At 36.8% G+C, this 18814-nt stretch overlaps 1 pseudogene; it reads left to right on the top strand.

The window, feature by feature from the left end:
• Positions 1 to 481: 481 nt before the first annotated feature.
• LOC130244748 (exportin-1-like) lies at positions 482 to 17757 on the top strand (annotated as a pseudogene).
• The last annotated feature ends 1057 nt before the right edge of the window (positions 17758 to 18814 follow it).

Below are 18814 nucleotides of genomic sequence, written 5' to 3'. Positions count from 1 at the left end.
GAATTAGCTTGAGCAATGGGCATTCAAGTGTCCTTCAGTCTAGTCAGCATTAAGTCTTGTGGTGTTGTGGAAGTAGAAAGAAAGTGTGTACTAATGCAGAGCGCTCAGTAACGCTACGCCTCTGTTATATGTAAACAATGTCGTCAGCGAAAGGGCTGCCTAGCACGTGGTCTCATTCAGAGAATAATGGCTGGTGTGATGATCATGAGCCCAGTGAGTGTCTCTTGTTTCTCCACATATCAGGATATCCAAGCTGCAAGCATGTTACCTTTATCGCGCCACCAACCTATCCCATTGCTATTGAGGATTAAACCCTCCATTAGGCATTGGTGTGTTGGCAGGCTAGATCATATAAGGCTTTTTGGGTGATCCCGAGTTTGGTAGGGGGGGGTGTAATGGTCAGCTGTTTGGATTTTTGTACCCATATGTTCATTTGACATGACTTTGCCCCTGCTGGATGTTTCCTCCATGTCCCCAACAGAGCTCTATGCCAGCAATTATGACAATGTTAGCCGACCACGCAGCCAGACAGCTGCTGGACTTTAACCAGAAATTGGATATCAACCTGCTGGATAATGTGGTCAACTGCCTGTACCATGGAGTTGGGCCACAGGTAAGTAAGATCATTTCACAAATTGGTAAATACAGCACCAGACGTGTCTGTTGAAATAATATAACATTAGCTGATATGTATCCAATGCACATCAAACAATAAATATAGTCAGTACAAATAACAATAAATGGATTGAAAGGGAAAGTATTCATCTAAGAGTCCTGAAATAAGCATTATTATGGCGATCATTTGACATTAAATACTGGATAAATATAACTCTTTAGTGCCTGTGCACTTTACCAGCAGTGTATTTTAAAATAAAACACCATGTAACTCATTAATGGAACCAGGCTACTATGAGGCATTTTATATTACTACTAGCAAAGATGATTAGGAAAACTTGATAAAAACAAAGATACAAAACTGTGCGCTTGATGAGTTTAACAAGGAAATAAATAATTACAATCATATGACTCAAATGCAATCAAAAAATTATTAAACAATTCATTTAAATTTTGGTGTTGATGTTGAATGATGTGTTTTGATTGATATATTGCTTGATAGATAGGAATGGAATGTAGTGTAGTGAGATCGTCTAGATCAAAAATAATTTCCAGGTCAATTTTTTCAATTACTTTCTGTAGTGTGTGTGGAGTCACGTGACCCCGCTTTGTCAAGGCTAATTTATACTTATTATATTAGTTTTATACTTCTGCATACTTGCACACCTCTCAAAAAATTTAACTACATGTCACAACGATGCGTAGCACAAGCTTTGTGATTGGTCAGTTTGGTTGAGATGTGGGTGGTGGTGCGGAGAGCTGCATTTTAGGCAGTGGGGGTTTTATTTTCAGTTGTTCAGCATTGATGTTCAATAAATAATTATAGATAGTGGATAGCGTGTAATGCACCCCACATTTAAAAGCCTCTTACTTGTAATATACAAGCACATTTACTGTACAAAACATGTCAGGTAACTATGAGGGCAAAAACATAAAATAAATAAATAATTGTTCATAAATTTTTAATGGAGTTAAAATGTTCAATTTAGATTTTAGGCCAGATCGCCCAGCCCTAGTTCAATGCGGAAAACGGTAATGAATCTGCACCTGCCTTTGCATTGATTTGCATACTGATGTCTTCTGCATTGAACTCTATCCGTCGAGTGACAGTATGTTTATTTTTTAAAATCGGATTAATTCACAATGGTTAATTTGAGTTTGTTTTTTGTAACTTTACCATAGAACAAACAAACGAAAGTTTGTTTTAAAGGCATGACGTCTAACCCATCCCCATCATTCTCCCTCTCTGTGAAAAATCAAAGGCTAACATGGGAAAACTTTGCTCCATTGGCCCTAGTTTGGACATTTCTGATCTAGATTGCTAGTTAAAAAAATCCGTTAGTGACACTTGTTTCCTGCCGTTTTTTCAGATTTTTGATATTGTTTGTACAGCATCATGGTCATGTAATTTTATGCACCAATTCCTCTAAGCATATATATTGTTTATAAATGTTGAGATTTTGCAAACAGATAGGTTCAACAAAATGCATATACAATTAATTAACAGCTGTAGATCTTTCAATTTGTCTGTCTTTATTAGTTATGATTAAAAATCCATCAGGTTTGCGGAAAGTTGGTATTTTTACATGAGTAACCGTACTGTTGCATTCTGTTACTGCTAAAAATTCTACTTTAATTTAAATTCAAAATGCACCATAGGAATAAATTGTACTCAAAAATAATTTAAAAAGTTAACAGATTTTTAAAATTGTACAAATATTTCACATTATTAATTTTTGTTATTATTGTTTTTATTCTTATTAAAATGTCAAGTAATTTAATATTCCCAAACTTTTGAATGGCAGTTTTTGTTTATTTAATATCTTGTATATACATTTGTGTATGTACTGACATCATTAACACTCATTACCAGTATTTTGTTGCACTATAGTGTTATACAAGTTAAGATGAATGTTTCTCTGTTTTAGCAAAGAATGGCCCAGGAGGTGCTGACTCATTTGAAGGAGCACCCGGATGCGTGGACACGAGTCGACACCATTCTAGAGTTCTCTCAGAACATGAACACCAAAGTAAGCAGAGACACAACTTACTCCAGTGGAGGGTCATGGTTTCTATACTTTGAGGAAGATCTGATCTCTTATCACACATCATACAAAATCACAATTTGGTTTTGGCTTTTTCTTTCAAACCAGGAATATTGCCTTATGTAAGCAAGACCCTTTTTAAGCGTACTGGGGTTGCTTAGCATCAAGTCAAAAACAGATTCCTTTGTGCACTTGTGAGATCACATTTTCCTTCACTCTCCTCACATTCTTCTCCTGGTGAAGAAAAGTCAGAGTTAAAGTTGATGTGTGAGGATCCTCTGTTGACGGTGAAATGCCTCAGTACCTCCATCTGTACAGCAGTTAGAGTTGCTTTGATGACTGACTGTTTGAGGTCAGGATGTATTAAAAACTGTGACCCATGAATTCTTATTTTTTATTATATTTTTATAAAGGAAAGCAGAGAATCCATGTACAATTTCTGGTTTCTAAAGTAAATATTTCTCCACTGATAAACCATAAACCTTAGTCTTTTTTTTTGTGTGTGTGTGTTTGGGATGAATTGTCTTCCTCAGTGTGTTAATAGACTTCCTCAAAGTACTGCTGACCCAGTTTGCCGTCTGCTTGCCTTTTAAGATTGCTCTTAACACTCTGGTCATTACTAATGTTTGAGTTGATTTATCAACAGTATCGATAATCAAAATGATAATGGCCCAAAAGTGAGGCCTCTAGAAGAACAGACAGGAAAAAATACAGAGCAGGTAAATTCTTTGAATTTGTCTAAATTGATCAAGCAAAATACAGAACGAGCGCATTAAAGTGCTGTTGAACATTTGGCTTTTTGCTTATTTTATTTACAGTCGGTGAAAAAGCAAACAAATTCAATTAATTGAAGTTGTTCATATTTGATATTAATCACAATGTTCCATTATGTTGATTGCTTGTAATAGGACGAAAAGGGGTGTGTCTTCCTGTGCACCTTGACACAGCTAGGCTTTGGCGGCAGGCCTCCACAAGGTCTACCTTTTCATTCCCTTACTCTCAATTCTGCTGTGCCTCCATTCACACTGCACATGCCTCATATGGAGCTGAGAGACGACAGGGAGATAGGCAGGCAGTTTACCCTATTTTTATTTTTACCCCGATCATGGGTGGTTACAGCTATTTTCACTGTAGGGATTATCAGTGTCTGTGCTGTGAAATCCCTTTTCTCCTCAAGCATTTCTACATTTCAACCCTGGCCCTGTTATTTCTCTCTCAATCATGCACCAAGAAATGTTGCAACATCACATGCGCAGTCAAAATGTAATGCTTTGCATGCTGTTGCAATGTTAATATTTATTTGAACTCTCGGCGCAATTAAAGGTGAAAGCCTTCTGGTGATTTTCAATGGGTGAAACCCAGGGTTTCTGCGGGTTCTTAAAATGTCCAAAGTTTAGGCCTTAAAAAGGTCTCAAATTTACTGAAATATTGTGTTGTTGGTCTTAAATCTTTATTTTCCTTTGTTCATGTATTGCTACCCAATCTGGCCAAAACCCATACAATCACCAACAATCCATCTCTATAAAACTTAAACTTTTTATTTAAAATGGTAATTTTTAACTTTATCATAATGGTTTAATTATTTTCCTTACAATAACATTTGTTTAAAAGTTCTCCATGTATTTACTGCTGAGAAACCGACCTGGACAGATTGTTGTACATAGATTTAGTTTATCATAGTTTTTAAAACTTTTAAAACAGTTCATTTTTTTATGTTAAAGAAAGTATGTTGGAAGCAAGGTGTATGGATACAAGTGAATACAATATTTAGCTAAGAAATAAAATCTAAAATATTTTATTTGTTTTATTAATGTATTATTATATTATTAAATGTTCAATTATAATCGTTTTTTGATTTGTCAAATAAAAATCTTTTCCATCTGGGCCATTTAAAAAAATTCCTTAGCCTTTTGTGCTTTGAGTCTAAAATTTCATTCATAATGGTCTTAAAAAGTCTTAAATTTAACTCTGTGAAACCTTCAGAAACCTTGAAATCTCTGCCTATGCAAGTAACCTATTTCCCCAGGCCTTCAACCTTTAATATCCTCCTGTCATCAGTGTTCTCTGTTTTGCTTTAACACATTAACATTTGTCTCACGTTTTTTCCTCTTTCCTTATTAATCCCTACAGTCGAAATGCTGATGATCCAAATAACACTAGTCTAGTGACCATAACAAGGACACTAATGCACCATGAATACCTTCTTAAAAGCAGCATGTAAAACATCTTAAGGTAGTTTTATAGACCCAAACCTGTGGCTCGTCTTGCTGTTTTTGAGACCCACACCAGTTATTGGTGGAAACAGTAGTGTCACTTTAAGACAGAAAGGGATGTGGTTAGTAGTCGATGAATGAGAAAACGTATCGCTGACGTTTAATGCATTTCAAAGAATTCTCCGGTTCTTTTTGTTTTCAGACACAGTTGTTGCGTCGTTCCTTTGTTGTGGCCGGGCAGAGAAACAAACTATTAGCTATTTGCCATTTAATGCCTCCTTTCTTGTCTTTCACATTCTGGTGTGATGTGGCCAGAAACAGCAAAACTTCTGCAGAATCTCATACAAACATTGTATAGGGTTTTGATGGGGGATTATGAATACGTTTTTTTGTTCTCCTTTTGAGTTCTTTATTACAACAATTCTCACTGAAGTCAAATCTGCATGATGTTTTTTTTTTTGTTGTTGTTTTTCAATCTGAAATCAAAAAGAAGTGTGGAAATGTATTAGGCAGTCAAAGTTAAAAGCAATTTTTTTTTTTTTCCTTGTGCAGCTCTGGCAGATTAGCTGGTTAAAGCTTGGGTCATTAATGCTTGATTTGTTCTCTTGGCATTACAGTACTATGCTCTGCAGATTCTGGAAACAGTTATTAAAACAAGATGGAAGATTCTGCCCAGAAACCAGTGTGAAGGTAAAAGTGACTCACAAGAATTCCCCACGCCACTTTGATATGAACAAGTAATTCAGCTCAGTCTAAATCAATTCTTAAGTCATAAGCCGCTCAAAGGCTGAATTTTGACAAGCGAGGGATCATTGAAATGTAGAAGTCAACGTCTGTGACAGGCTTGACTACAAGACGTTTCTAGCAGGCCAAGACATTCATTAGAATCAAGTGTGTGATTGCCAAGTTGAGCTGAATTCCCTTTTTAAAAATGCATGGAAGGTCGTCTGCTCGGCGTAATGTTCATCTGTTTCTAAAAAGACTCCTTTTTAAAGGATCACACGTAGCAAAACAATGACAAACACCTATTTATATGCTAGTTTATTAAAAAAGTAAAGCTTATTTTATGATTTAACAGTGATTTTGTCATTTTAACAATGATTTCAATAAATGAAGAAATGCTACTAATAAAGCAGTTTGAGTTCAGTTGCAGCTAGTCTTTTTGTTTGTTTGTTTAACTGTGAGAAAGGCAACAAATCTTAAATATGCTGATGTACACACAGAAACTAGTCCTCTGAGATGAGCTGCTTCCATCCAAGTGGAGAGCTCATGGGGCTTTGTGGAGTTTAACTGCAAGCATTGACTCTCTTCACTGCGCTGCTTTTGTTTCAGGCATAAAAAAATATGTTGTGGGTCTCATTATCAAGACATCATCAGATGCAGCTAATGTTGAGGTTAGTGTAATTCCACTTGTTTTGTTTAACAGTTTTCTGTGGTTGCTGTCTGTCTTATGAAATGCTCTGCCTCTTTTCAGAAAGAAAAGGTGTACATTGGAAAACTCAACATGATATTGGTACAGGTGAGGTTTGTTTAGCAATAAATATTCATAGCCACAGGTTTACAAAAAAGAAGTAAATGTCACACGACGCATAAGTGTGTGTACATTTGATGACTCCAGTGAAAATGTCTGTTTGTGTGATCTGTGTAGATTTTGAAGCAGGAGTGGCCCAAACACTGGCCCACATTTATTAGTGACATTGTGGGTGCAAGTCGCACTAGTGAGAGCTTGTGCCAGAACAACATGATCATTCTGAAGCTCCTTAGTGAGGAGGTGTTTGACTTCTCCAGTGGTCAGATGACACAAGTGAAAGCCAAACACCTGAAGGACAGGTGAGACTGAATTAAAAGAGGAAGAAAATAACGGTCTTAATTTATGCTTGATGATTATTAAATGAGGTCCATTCAGATTTCAATAAGTATTGTTGTGTTTTCTGGTTTCCATCCACAGCATGTGCAACGAGTTCTCTCAGATATTCCAGTTGTGCCAGTTTGTGATGGTACATATTGTTTTTATTTAGTTTTTTTTTTCTCTCCTACAAAAATGCACACATTCTCCCCTCCTCTTTCTCAATACATATTGCAGCTATGAGTAACTTCAAATCCATGTACATAGTTTTAAAAGTCTGTGATTTTTAGTGTCTCATGAGTAAAGTTTTGAAATTGAACCATATGGAAATGTGAAAATCAGCCATATGTTCAAACCTTTGTTAATTGTTAAGTTTTAATTGGCTTAACCCAGTTTTTTTCCTTCTGCCCACTTCTCAGGAAAATTCTCAGAATGCCCCACTGGTACATGCAACTTTAGAGACTCTACTGAGATTTCTCAACTGGATTCCATTAGGTTATATCTTTGAAACTAAACTCATCAGTACTCTTGTATACAAGGTAACCTGTCTGGAGTTTATCTTACTTGTACACTGTGTATTAAAGCATTTCACACTTATAAAGCAGTAGTTGCTGTACTAATTGTTGGGTTTGTCCATAGTTTTTAAATGTCCCGATGTTTCGCAACGTGACCCTCAAGTGCTTGACTGAGATAGCAGGAGTCAGCGTCAGCCAGTACGAAGAGCAGTTTGTCAATCTCTTCACTCTGACCATGATGCAGCTCAAACAAGTAACTTCCTCTCTGCTGCAAAATTCACATGTACAAGTCAGCCTTAGGCCAATCTGATGTTCTCTATTTATTTTCTGTTGAAGATGCTTCCCCTGAACACTAACATCCGACTGGCGTATGCCAACGGTAAAGATGACGAGCAAAACTTCATTCAGAACCTCAGCTTGTTCCTCTGCACCTTCCTCAAAGAGCACGGACAGCTGATAGAAAGAGGCTAAACCTCAGAGAGACTCTTATGGAGGTAAATACACAAACTGTTCATTATGGAGAATCAGCCTTTGTGCCAATGTGTTAAAGGTCTATTTGTTTTTGCATTTAGGCTCTACATTACATGTTGCTAGTGTCAGAAGTGGAGGAGACAGAGATCTTTAAGATCTGTTTGGAGTACTGGAACCACCTTGCAGCTGAACTCTACAGAGAAAGTCCTTTCTCAACGTCCACCTCTCCCCTCCTCTCAGGGAGCCAACACTTTGATGTTCCGCCCCGAAGACAACTCTACCTGCCCGTGCTTTCTAAGGTTAGCTCACAAACACACCACTTAGAGAAATTTCACCTTGCATAGTAGCATCCATAAGTGAGTTTGTTGCTGTCCTGCAGGTGCGTTTGTTGATGGTGAGCCGAATGGCCAAGCCAGAGGAAGTGCTGGTGGTGGAGAACGATCAGGGAGAGGTGGTTCGAGAATTCATGAAGGATACCGACTCTATTAATCTATACAAGAACATGAGGGAGACGCTTGGTGAGAACTTGGCCATTCTTTACTTTAATGCAGATGTTTTGACTAATAAACTGTGCTTTATTATTGGTTTCATCACATTGTGAATTTGTTTCTCTCTCTGTAGTCTACCTTACCCATCTGGACTATGCCGACACAGAGCGTATTATGACAGAAAAGCTTCATAATCAGGTGAACGGTACTGAGTGGTCCTGGAAGAACCTAAACACGCTGTGCTGGGCCATTGGTTCCATCAGTGGAGCCATGCATGAAGAAGATGAGAAGCGGTTCCTCGTCACAGTTATAAAGGTGTGGACGTCTTTAACAAACAAAACCACCAGAGGGTACATTTTACACATCCACAAGACCACTATTTTGATTTGGCTAAAAAGCTTATTGTATCACTGTATTGTGCATTTGTCTTCAAAAAGTAGTGTCTGGAGTCATTTTTTATGATTATTTTTAATCCTCATCTATGATGCTGAACTGAGCCTAGATGCGTCACTCATACCTAATATGTCTCCCCACCATCAGACTCGCTATAATAATGGCATTTTCTGCCTATTACCTGTTTGGCATCCATAAATTTGCACCTTTTTAACCATTGTGGCTAAAACTGAGTGGGAGAAAGATGTTGCCTAGCAACATATAAGCTAAAACATAAGTGGCCTGAAAATGACATCAGTTAAAGTCAATGACTTGGAGACTTATTTGTTTGGTCTGTTATATACATTACAAAATTAGTGAATTATGTAACATAACAACAAAACCATAATAATGTGCCTATGTCATCTACAGGACTTACTGGGTCTGTGTGAGCAGAAGAGAGGCAAGGATAATAAGGCCATCATTGCCTCCAACATCATGTACATAGTGGGCCAGTACCCACGATTCCTACGTGCACACTGGAAATTCCTGAAGACAGTCGTCAACAAATTATTTGAGTTCATGCATGGTGAGTTTCAAAGGCTTGAAGTCTTAGAATAGAATCAGATATGTTTGTCTGTATACAGTTGTGATATCTTTTTGTCTGATCTTAAAATAGCTGCATGTTTGATGTCACATTTCAGTACACATACTCAGCAAGTTCAGCATCTTTTGCTATTGTTTAGCTATTTTAGCATTGGTTGTAATACATTAAAGCTGACCTTTTAATTTTAACTTGATTATAAAAGCACTGATGTAGTCATGTGGTCTTTTCACTTTTTTTTTCTCAGAAACCCATGATGGAGTGCAAGATATGGCGTGTGACACATTCATTAAGATCGCTCAGAAGTGCAGGAGGCATTTTGTGCAGGTCCAGGTGGGGGAGTGATGCCCTTCATTGATGAGATCCTCAACAACATCAACACCATCATCTGTGACCTGCAGCCCCAGCAGGTACCAGATAACCTCATCTGTCTCCTTTAGCCTTCTCTGTGTCTGGCTGTCCCACATATACCAAATATACTACTATTGAGATGTTCTTGGAAAGCAGCTGGACTTGAGTGACCATTTGCTGTTCTCAGGTGCACACATTTTACGAAGCTGTTGGGTATATGATTGGAGCGCAGACTGACCAGGCTGTGCAGGAACACCTGATAGAGAAGTACATGTTGTTGCCTAACCAGGTGTGGGACAGCATCATTCAGCAGGCCACAAAGGTGCGTATAGTTTCAGAAAGCAGATGAATGATACAGAGAGCCAATCAGAATCGATCATGCTTTATACAATTCCTGCTTTAACTGCTAATTTGGTTTAAGCAGAACTGTGTGTTGCTGATTTTGGTTTGAAACCCATTTTTAAAACTGACCTGAAATGAATACTGTTGTCCTGCTGTAGAACGTGGACATCCTGAAGGACCCGGAGACAGTGAAGCAGTTGGGCAGCATCCTGAAGACCAATGTTAGAGCGTGTAAAGCAGTGGGACACCCTTTTGTCATTCAGCTTGGTCGGATCTACCTGGATATGCTCAACGTATACAAGTGCCTCAGTGAAAACATCTCTGCTGCTATCCAGACCAACGGTACGTGTTTTTATTTTAGCAATCAGGTCTCTCTGTGTGCATTGCAGATTTTATCATAACAGGTAGGCACGAGTTCATGAGTGTGTGATTGCAGAGTTGTGTGTATTTGCATCTCAGTTGGTCGTCTCAGAGTGACAGATCCACATTTAACTGAAGTCAGTCTGATTACACAAACTCACTCAGCTGGAAGACAAAAGGCTACCACAGAGCTTAGCGCCATGTGTGTATGTGAACAGCAGTCCATTACAGGGCTTTTTGAGCAGCTATATATAGCACTGCAGCTTCACACAAAACGAGTAATGTTGAATTAACGGTTACCTTATTACTATTATTTATTTATTTATTTTCAAATTCTAATGTGCTTATTTGGACCATTTTTGAAATATGTAAACATTTATTTAACTCCAGTCAGGACCACAAGAGATTTGTTTACGTCTGTGCTTTTTTTTGATATAGGTGAGATGGTAACCAAGCAGCCTCTCATCAGGAGTATGCGCACAGTCAAGAGGGAGACTCTAAAGCTGATCTCAGGCTGGGTCAGCCGCTCTAATGACCCACAAATGGTGAGACCCAAAGCTTTATTTAGGCTGGCAGTCTAGATGGAAATCAAGTTGTTAAATCTGTAATGTATATTTCCATATTTTCCAGAAAGTAAGTCTCACCTGAATGCAAGTTGCATAGGTTTAAAACTGCATCGTCTAGAGGGGAAACAACACTCACATTAAACAAAAACGGGGCAAATGTTTAGAAATTATGAAAATTCACAGTTCTCTTAACTCCACAACACATCCATAAAATGTAATGCTATTCAAAATAAATTATAGTACTAGTGACTTGTTTTAGATGATTTCAAGAAAATCAAAAACTGAGAAAATAATATAAATAAATAATAATAACATATTATTGTAAATAATTTTTGTACTTGTTTTGCAGTTTTACTGCTATCTTAAGTAGCCTTATATTCTTTAAAAATGTAAATTCTTGGTAGTTTATTAATAAATATTTTAATAAAATAATAATGTAGTGCATGTATTGTCTTCCAATATGACATATTACACTTCATCTAAACATTTATTTTTACTGCATTTTTTTTGGAAATTAGCAATTTCATGCAAATATCAACCTTGCCATTAAATATAATTACGTTTTCACCAAAATAGTGAAACCCTCTGTTTGGAGTTTTTTGGAGTTTCTTGTATTTTACAGTACTGGGAATATACTCAAAAATGCCTCTGTCAATGTTTTCAAACAATTATATTTGATTCACCAGAGTCACAAAAGTGGCATTTTCACATCTGTCACATCCATAACGACGCTTTTTTCCTCATAAATGCAAAAATATAAAATAAAATAAATTCAATCATTTTTGTTTTATAGTGAGCCAACACTTATCCTTTTGATTGGCATTATTGCTTTTAGGTTGTGTAGTTAAATGCACAGAATTTCTGCAAAGTATGTTGGAAACTGCAAAATCGCAAACCTTTTTGGTCAAATCCATAATGCATGTTTATTTTGCTCATTTAAAATAATTTTTTTTTTTTAAAACTGATATTTTTTGATCATATTATTCTGTAGTTAGTTGTTTTAAGAAAATAAACAAATGTTTTAATATAAAGTTAAAATATTCTTTCTCTGTGCATTTATGTTTTGAGTTTTTAGTGCAAATGTCATATCCATAATGCGGGAATTGCTCAAATAAAGAGTTTGATCCATATTTCACCATGCATTTAAACGTATCTAGTGACAACAAAAAATATTGGTTGGAAAACACGTCATGTAACAGAATGTAAGAAATGCACTTTGCTTATTGACCTTATATTGCTATTGTTTTAGAACTTCTGATTCAGTTGTCTATAGGAGAAATGAATAATAAGAAATATTATTATTTGTGAATAATAACAAATAAATAGTGTTAAAACAATGCAAAAAAAAAAAAAACAGTAAAATATCCATCCACATGAAAAATGTGGTTTAAACAACAACAATCAAACAAACAATATGTTATCTTATCTGAGCATTCCATGACAATTTAATTAACTAATCAAACCATTCTTGTTGTCACAAATGGTTCTTGGTGATTATTCATTCATTCATTTTCTTTTCGGCTTAGTCCCTTTCTCAGTGATTAAATCAAAGTAAAATCAATATCTTTAATATAGCAAAACCAGACTCCACAACGGACCAAATCTATTTATAATAGTATGAAATGATTGCAGCAACCTGAAGTCTCATATCAGTGTGTTTGTTAGATTCAGTATGCGTCTCCATACAGATCATTCTGTTCTACCTGCTTCAGGTCTGTCAGTCTGAACCTGTTGAGATTAGCGCTGTCCTTACGCAACACACACTTATCCGCTCATCCTTTAAGCCTGTGTGCGCATGTGTGTTTTTTTTTGTTCATGCTCTAGGTGGGGGAGAACTTTGTTCCTCCACTGCTGGATGCTGTGCTCATTGATTACCAGCGCAATGTGCCGGCAGCAAGAGAACCGGAAGTCCTCAGCACCATGGCAACAATCGTAAACAAACTGGGCGGACACATCACTGGAGAGATCCCGCAGATATTTGATGCAGTGTTTGAGTGCACATTAAACATGATCAACAAAGTAAGCTGCAATTTTTTATCTATCACCATTATGAACTAAATATTTAATAGTACATTGTCATTTATTATTAAAGCCAGATTGCATCGTAATTCTTATTTTCATGTTTGTTGTTCACTCCCTCCAGAATTTTGAGTCTAATGGTTTTTGAGATAAAAAAACAAATTATCCAAGATTTTTTGGCATTTTTGCAGCAAAACACAAGAATTAAAGTGCATAATGTCATAAGTTTTGAGAAAAGACATCACAATTTTAGGCCACAAATATAAAAATAGTTCTCCCTGCAAAATGTTTTAAAAAAATTCTATACGTTGACAAACAATAAATTACACTATAAATATCAATCATTTTGATATTTTTATTTAAAGTCATATTTCATCAAATAAGTTTGCAACAAAAAAACATTTTGCTTAAAGATAAAGACCCCATTTTCATCAAGCACATTTTATTGTACTTTTAATACTATTATTAATATTTGTTTTTTCTAAATTTATCTTTATTTAGTTTTATTTATGTATAATTAATTTGTGAATGCATTTTTATTATGTAAAAAGAAAATAGTTTCATTTGAATTTCCTATTTTTCTTCCTGCTTTTTTTCAAACTATTTTCCATGGCATAAAATTAGTCATTAAAAATAAACGACTGATTTACTAGCATGCATTTATATTTCTGTTTAGGATTTTGAAGAGTACCCAGAGCACCGGACACATTTCTTCTACCTGCTTCAGGCGGTGAACTCTCACTGTTTCCCAGCATTCTTGGCCATCCCACCGGCCCAGTTTAAGCTTGTCCTGGACTCCATTATATGGGCTTTTAAACACACGATGAGAAATGTGGCAGACACTGGTGAGAACACCGATTTCCAATGTACCGTAATGCATATCTAATAATCCATAATCATTAATCATAACATTTATACAATGTGAAATGTCCTGCAGGCCTGCAGATCCTTACACTTTGCTGCAGAATGTGGCTCAAGAGGAGGCAGCGGCTCAGAGCTTTTATCAGACATACTTCTGTGACATCCTTCAACATATTCTCTGTCGTCACAGACACATCACACACAGCCGGTCAGCTCCTATCACTTGCTCTTAAAACACTAGTTATTTTAGATAATTTCAAGCTGAAAATTATTCATACCCCTGGCAAAGTTTCTTTTATTCAACCAGAAAGTTTTTTTTGTTTGTTGCTTTTTTGACCGGAAATGACACAGGCTTCTCCCAATGATAATAAGACTATGTACCAGAGGCATCAATGTACAAGAGGCATCAAATTCTCAACTTTACTCACACGCAAGCAAAAGCTTTAGGTCAGAATTTGCTAGGGGTATGAATTTCAGGTTTGACTGTACTATTTATCATTCGGTTCTTATATTTTATGTTTGTTTTGCAATAAAACTTAGGTTTGACCATGCACGCATCTATATTGGCATACATGTTTAACCTCGTCGAGGAAGGGAAAAATCAGTACCCACTCTGAACCCTCACACCCAGTCAACAACCAAGTGTTCATCCAGGAGTATGTGGCCAACTTGCTTAAATACAGCTTTCCCGCACTTACAAGAGTGAGTATTCCACAATGCACTTGCACTAATGCTTCACAAACTTGCATCTTTTGAAAAAGGAATAAAAATGCATTGGGTTTAGAAGGACCCAAGTATTATACAGATTTTCAAAGCATTTAGAGGTAATGATAAAATGCATTTGCAATACATGTGTCAGTAAATCCATTAATTGCAGTTGTTGTGGTGATTTATTGCATTGGTTGAATTGTTATGCAACGCATCTCTCAGGTATAAGCTTGTTCTTTCTCAGTAGACATCTTGCTGTGAGATTAATTAATACAGTTTTAGTTCTGCAGCAACAGTCTGCAAACTGTTCATGTCTAGTTGGATTTCACATCTGACTGTATGCTTGTTCTCTTCCTCTTTGTAGTGCCCAGGTAAAAGTATTTGTGACTGGCCTGTTCAGTTTAAACCAAGACATCGCAGCATTCAAGGAGCACTTGAGGGATTTCCTTGTACAGATCAAGGTGAGCTGCAAACCAGTTGAGAGCCTTAATAATCTCTAAATAAATTGGGTTGACTTTAATACTAGTAGTAATGACGTATTTGAGCAGATGATAGATGAGGGTGTGAGTGGAGGAAACGGAGATGGTGTGAGGAAGCGAGTTGTGCTGTAACTTTGACCTTTTAAGAGATCATGAAGTGTGGTGTAACTGTATGGGTCAGCTGGAGTGCATGGGGACAGAGGGTGTGTGTATACTTGCATGTTTTTATACCCTGAGGGTGTATTGAACAAAAGTGGAACCAAGAAAGCCAGGAGAACAGAAAGAGCATGGCTTGAGTTTAATTAGGTCCTCCTAATGGACTGGCTTGGTCCATTGCACGTTTTCTGATCCAGGATGAGAAACGAGCTTCTATGTCAAGCCTGATGTTTGATAGCCAGGATGAGTGCACATTCGCAGCATTTGTTAACAGACCACAGGATCGATCATAGAATCAATGAGGCAAGTGTTGATCAAATCTGAGGTAAGCCAGTCAGGTAACAAGTTCAAAAATGCCTCTCTTGTAATTTGAGGTTTCATCATCAAAAAAATTATAAAAAAAAAATAAATAAAATAAAATAAATATATATATATATATTCATACATTCATTTCTAGTAGCATTGACAACAAAACCAAACCAAATTATAAATCACTAGGATTAATGTTAGCCTACTCTGGAGTAGGCTAACTGCAAAGGAATAAATCTCCATAGCTTAATTTATGCTTTCATGCAACTGAGTCAAGACTAAATTCAGCCAGGATAGCCAGTCTCATGGGTACTTTTGTCACTGTTGGGGAATTAAATTGAGATCCCCCATTTGTAAACATACTAAATCATAGAAATACATCATAAGAAATGAAAATATTTGAAAAATGTACAAATGCTCAGTGTTTCCTGTGGTGGAAGTGGGATAGAATATACAGTCTGTACAGAATTTCAGGAATATCATGGAATTTTAGATGGTCTAATCCAGAAATTGAAAGTCAGGTATTTTTGTTTGTTTGTTTTTGTCCACGTTATGGAATAAGTTATTTTTGTTTGTAATTTGTCTTCCATTTATAAAGAAAAGTAATTATTTTTTTATGCCGTATATTTTTATTGCATTGTTTCATGTGTTTTTCTTGTCGTTTTGCTGTGAAAACATCCATACATGTACACATCTTAGTTCTTAGTAATTTTTGACCTCAAGATCCTTTGGTCGCTGTATTTTCTATAACACTGAGACAAACCCAAGAAAGAAAGGTTTACCTCTTAATCATAAGCCTAGTATGTCATATTTGATATATCAGGTATACGTTTAATTGCGCATTACAGTAGCTATATGTTTCCATCCAATAGATGCAAATTAAATTATGCGCATAACTGAATATAGACGTAAAAGGACATGCAAATAAAGCACCATTTCCATCCAACGAGTCAAAGAAAACAAAATCGTCACTTCCTGATTAACCTGGCATCAATGAATAAAAAAAAAAATTCCCTAATTAAACAATGACTTACGCCTCAAAAGACAATCCCAACACGCAATGAACACGTGGTGACGTTTGAAGGTGTCAGATGCAGAGCACAGATGCTCTTGACTATTCTGGAGGTATAATGAATACAATAATAGCACTAATCGAATAGAATAGATGTTTTAGAATGATCAAACAACATTTCAGATATTTTACAATATGCTCAGCCTGCTGGTTTGTCCATTCACTCACATTTTTATCAGCACATGATCTCTTATAACAAAATTGCATGACTTTTTTTTTTTTTTTTTTTTTTTTTGACTTTTTTTGCACATACTGGAATTTGTTTGGTAAAAGTGTTTCCATCTTAGTTCATGCGGATCTTTTCTTATGGAATAAAAAGTTTATCCTACTCAGTTATGTGCATATGTTTGTTATCAATTTTTATTTGTAATTTAAATTAACATGCTCATTTTCAAAATATATGCACATCTTGGCATTTCCATTAATCGTTTTTTTTATTTTTTTTTAATGCACATATTCAAAATGCGCATTGAAATAGGTGGTTGGAAACGTAGCTACAGATATGTCACATGATGCATCTAAAGCAAGAATAGTGCAGCGCCGTGCCATGCGTTTCTAGTGCAGCTATTTATTGCACTCTGGATGAACATTTTTTCATACACAAATATGATATTTAATTCAAATGAATGCAATGTCATGGGAGGAATTTGAACAGTGGCTAGCCAAAATCTCGAGAAAACCAGCACTTTAAAAAAAATTGTCTGCAAGCCTCATAAAATTTTGCACCATGTTTTTTTTGCATTTAATTTAGCGATTGCAGAATTTCTCAGCTCTAGAGGGACTGCTCAACACTGCCGCCTGTTTACTGTTCATTATAGCTCATAGATATTCAGCTCTTTACACAGGGAATTTGACATTTAGTTTAGAGTGGGAACCCTGAATATTATTATCTCCTGACCAGATCTGTATGTGTGTGTGTGTGAGAGAGATGAAGAGACAACAATTATAGCAGAGATCACTCTGTGCTAGTAACAACCATGAACCGCTGACTGGATTCTCTTTGTACCTGCAGGAGTTTGCCGGCGAGGACACATCTGATCTGTTCCTGGAGGAGCGGGAGGCATCGCGCGTCAGGCCCAGGAGGAGAAACACAAGCTGCAGATGTCCGTGCCTGGCATCCTCAACCCTCATGAAATACCCAGGAGATGTGTGACTGAGTTCACACACAAAAAACAGTACACACACACACACACAGACACACTGCGCTGACTCCTAAACAAGCTCAACACACAACTAAAGCGTTGTTGTGGCTGCTCTTCTGTGTGTTTTCTCTAAGTGTGTGTGTGTGAATACTTTAGGCCCTTCTTGCGAGGAGGTGATTTCCGCACTTGGCTGTCTCTTGACCAAAACGATGCCAATATGTAAACGATACTGTCACCCAGTGGCCCTAATTGCATAGTACGCGTTTCATACAGACACTTTTATGTATTACTTTTCCATTGTCAACAGCTTACGTTTGGTCACTGTAACCTGAACGGTGCATGAAGTGTCACATCTGTACAGTTAACTCGCTTGTGATTTTGCGTTTTTCGTTTCGACTTCCACACGTCATGTATTTGTTCATGTATATTATATATATGAAGACCAGAGTGCAGTTTGTTTCGTTTGCAGGGAGCTGTGTGAGTTCTGACAGCAGGTATAGATGATACCTCGTGTCAGTATATGTGTTGTGTGTGGGTGATTCAGCCCAATGAGAATGTCAATGAATGTCTGCGATTGGTGAGTTTGCACAGGTGCTGCATGCTCATTGGCCGGCGTTTGGTGTGGTTTGGGACTACAGTAGCTCTCAGCAGAATGTGAATGCGGATGACTGGGTTGAACAGTCTGATCGATGCTGCTTAGAAGCGGCGCTCCGTTGCGCTTTTCGTTTTTTTTTTCTACACAAGGAGTGTTCAGCAGCTTCTACATGGTCATATCAGCATCACTGTACAGCATCTTTACTACCATGGGAACACGCAGATGTTTCGTCCTGTTTTGTTGTGGGTGTGCGAGCGTGCGTGTGTGTTGTCGCTGAGCCGACATCAGGTTTTTGTTTTCCTCAATGAGGACGGTTGCTCCTTTGTGAGCTTTCATTAAATTGAAGTTTAAAAAAAAAACAAGTGGTTGAAATATTTATGGGTTTCTTGTAGGCTACACCTTTATAACTGTCATGTTAACTCTCACTCAGAGACTGCGTTGGAGTTATTTTCTTTCCCGAATTGTACTAATTTACATTGTTTACCATGCTGTAGTGCTGCGGACACTACGTAGAGCAAAAATAATCTCAGTTTACATTTAATTTGTATTTTGTTTTGCTTTTTTATCGTTAATTCCTGTCCAGATAAAACCCAAAAGGTTTTTATTCAGAGGAAAACGACATACAATGCCAACATTCTCATTAGGAAGAAGAATGTACCAATCCAGAAATTGATGATCAACGGTG

This window comes from Danio aesculapii, chromosome 17 (genome assembly GCF_903798145.1).
Source record: "Danio aesculapii chromosome 17, fDanAes4.1, whole genome shotgun sequence".
NCBI classification, from domain to species: Eukaryota; Metazoa; Chordata; class Actinopteri; order Cypriniformes; family Danionidae; genus Danio; species Danio aesculapii.
This window is presented reverse-complemented; position numbering and strand designations above follow the sequence as displayed.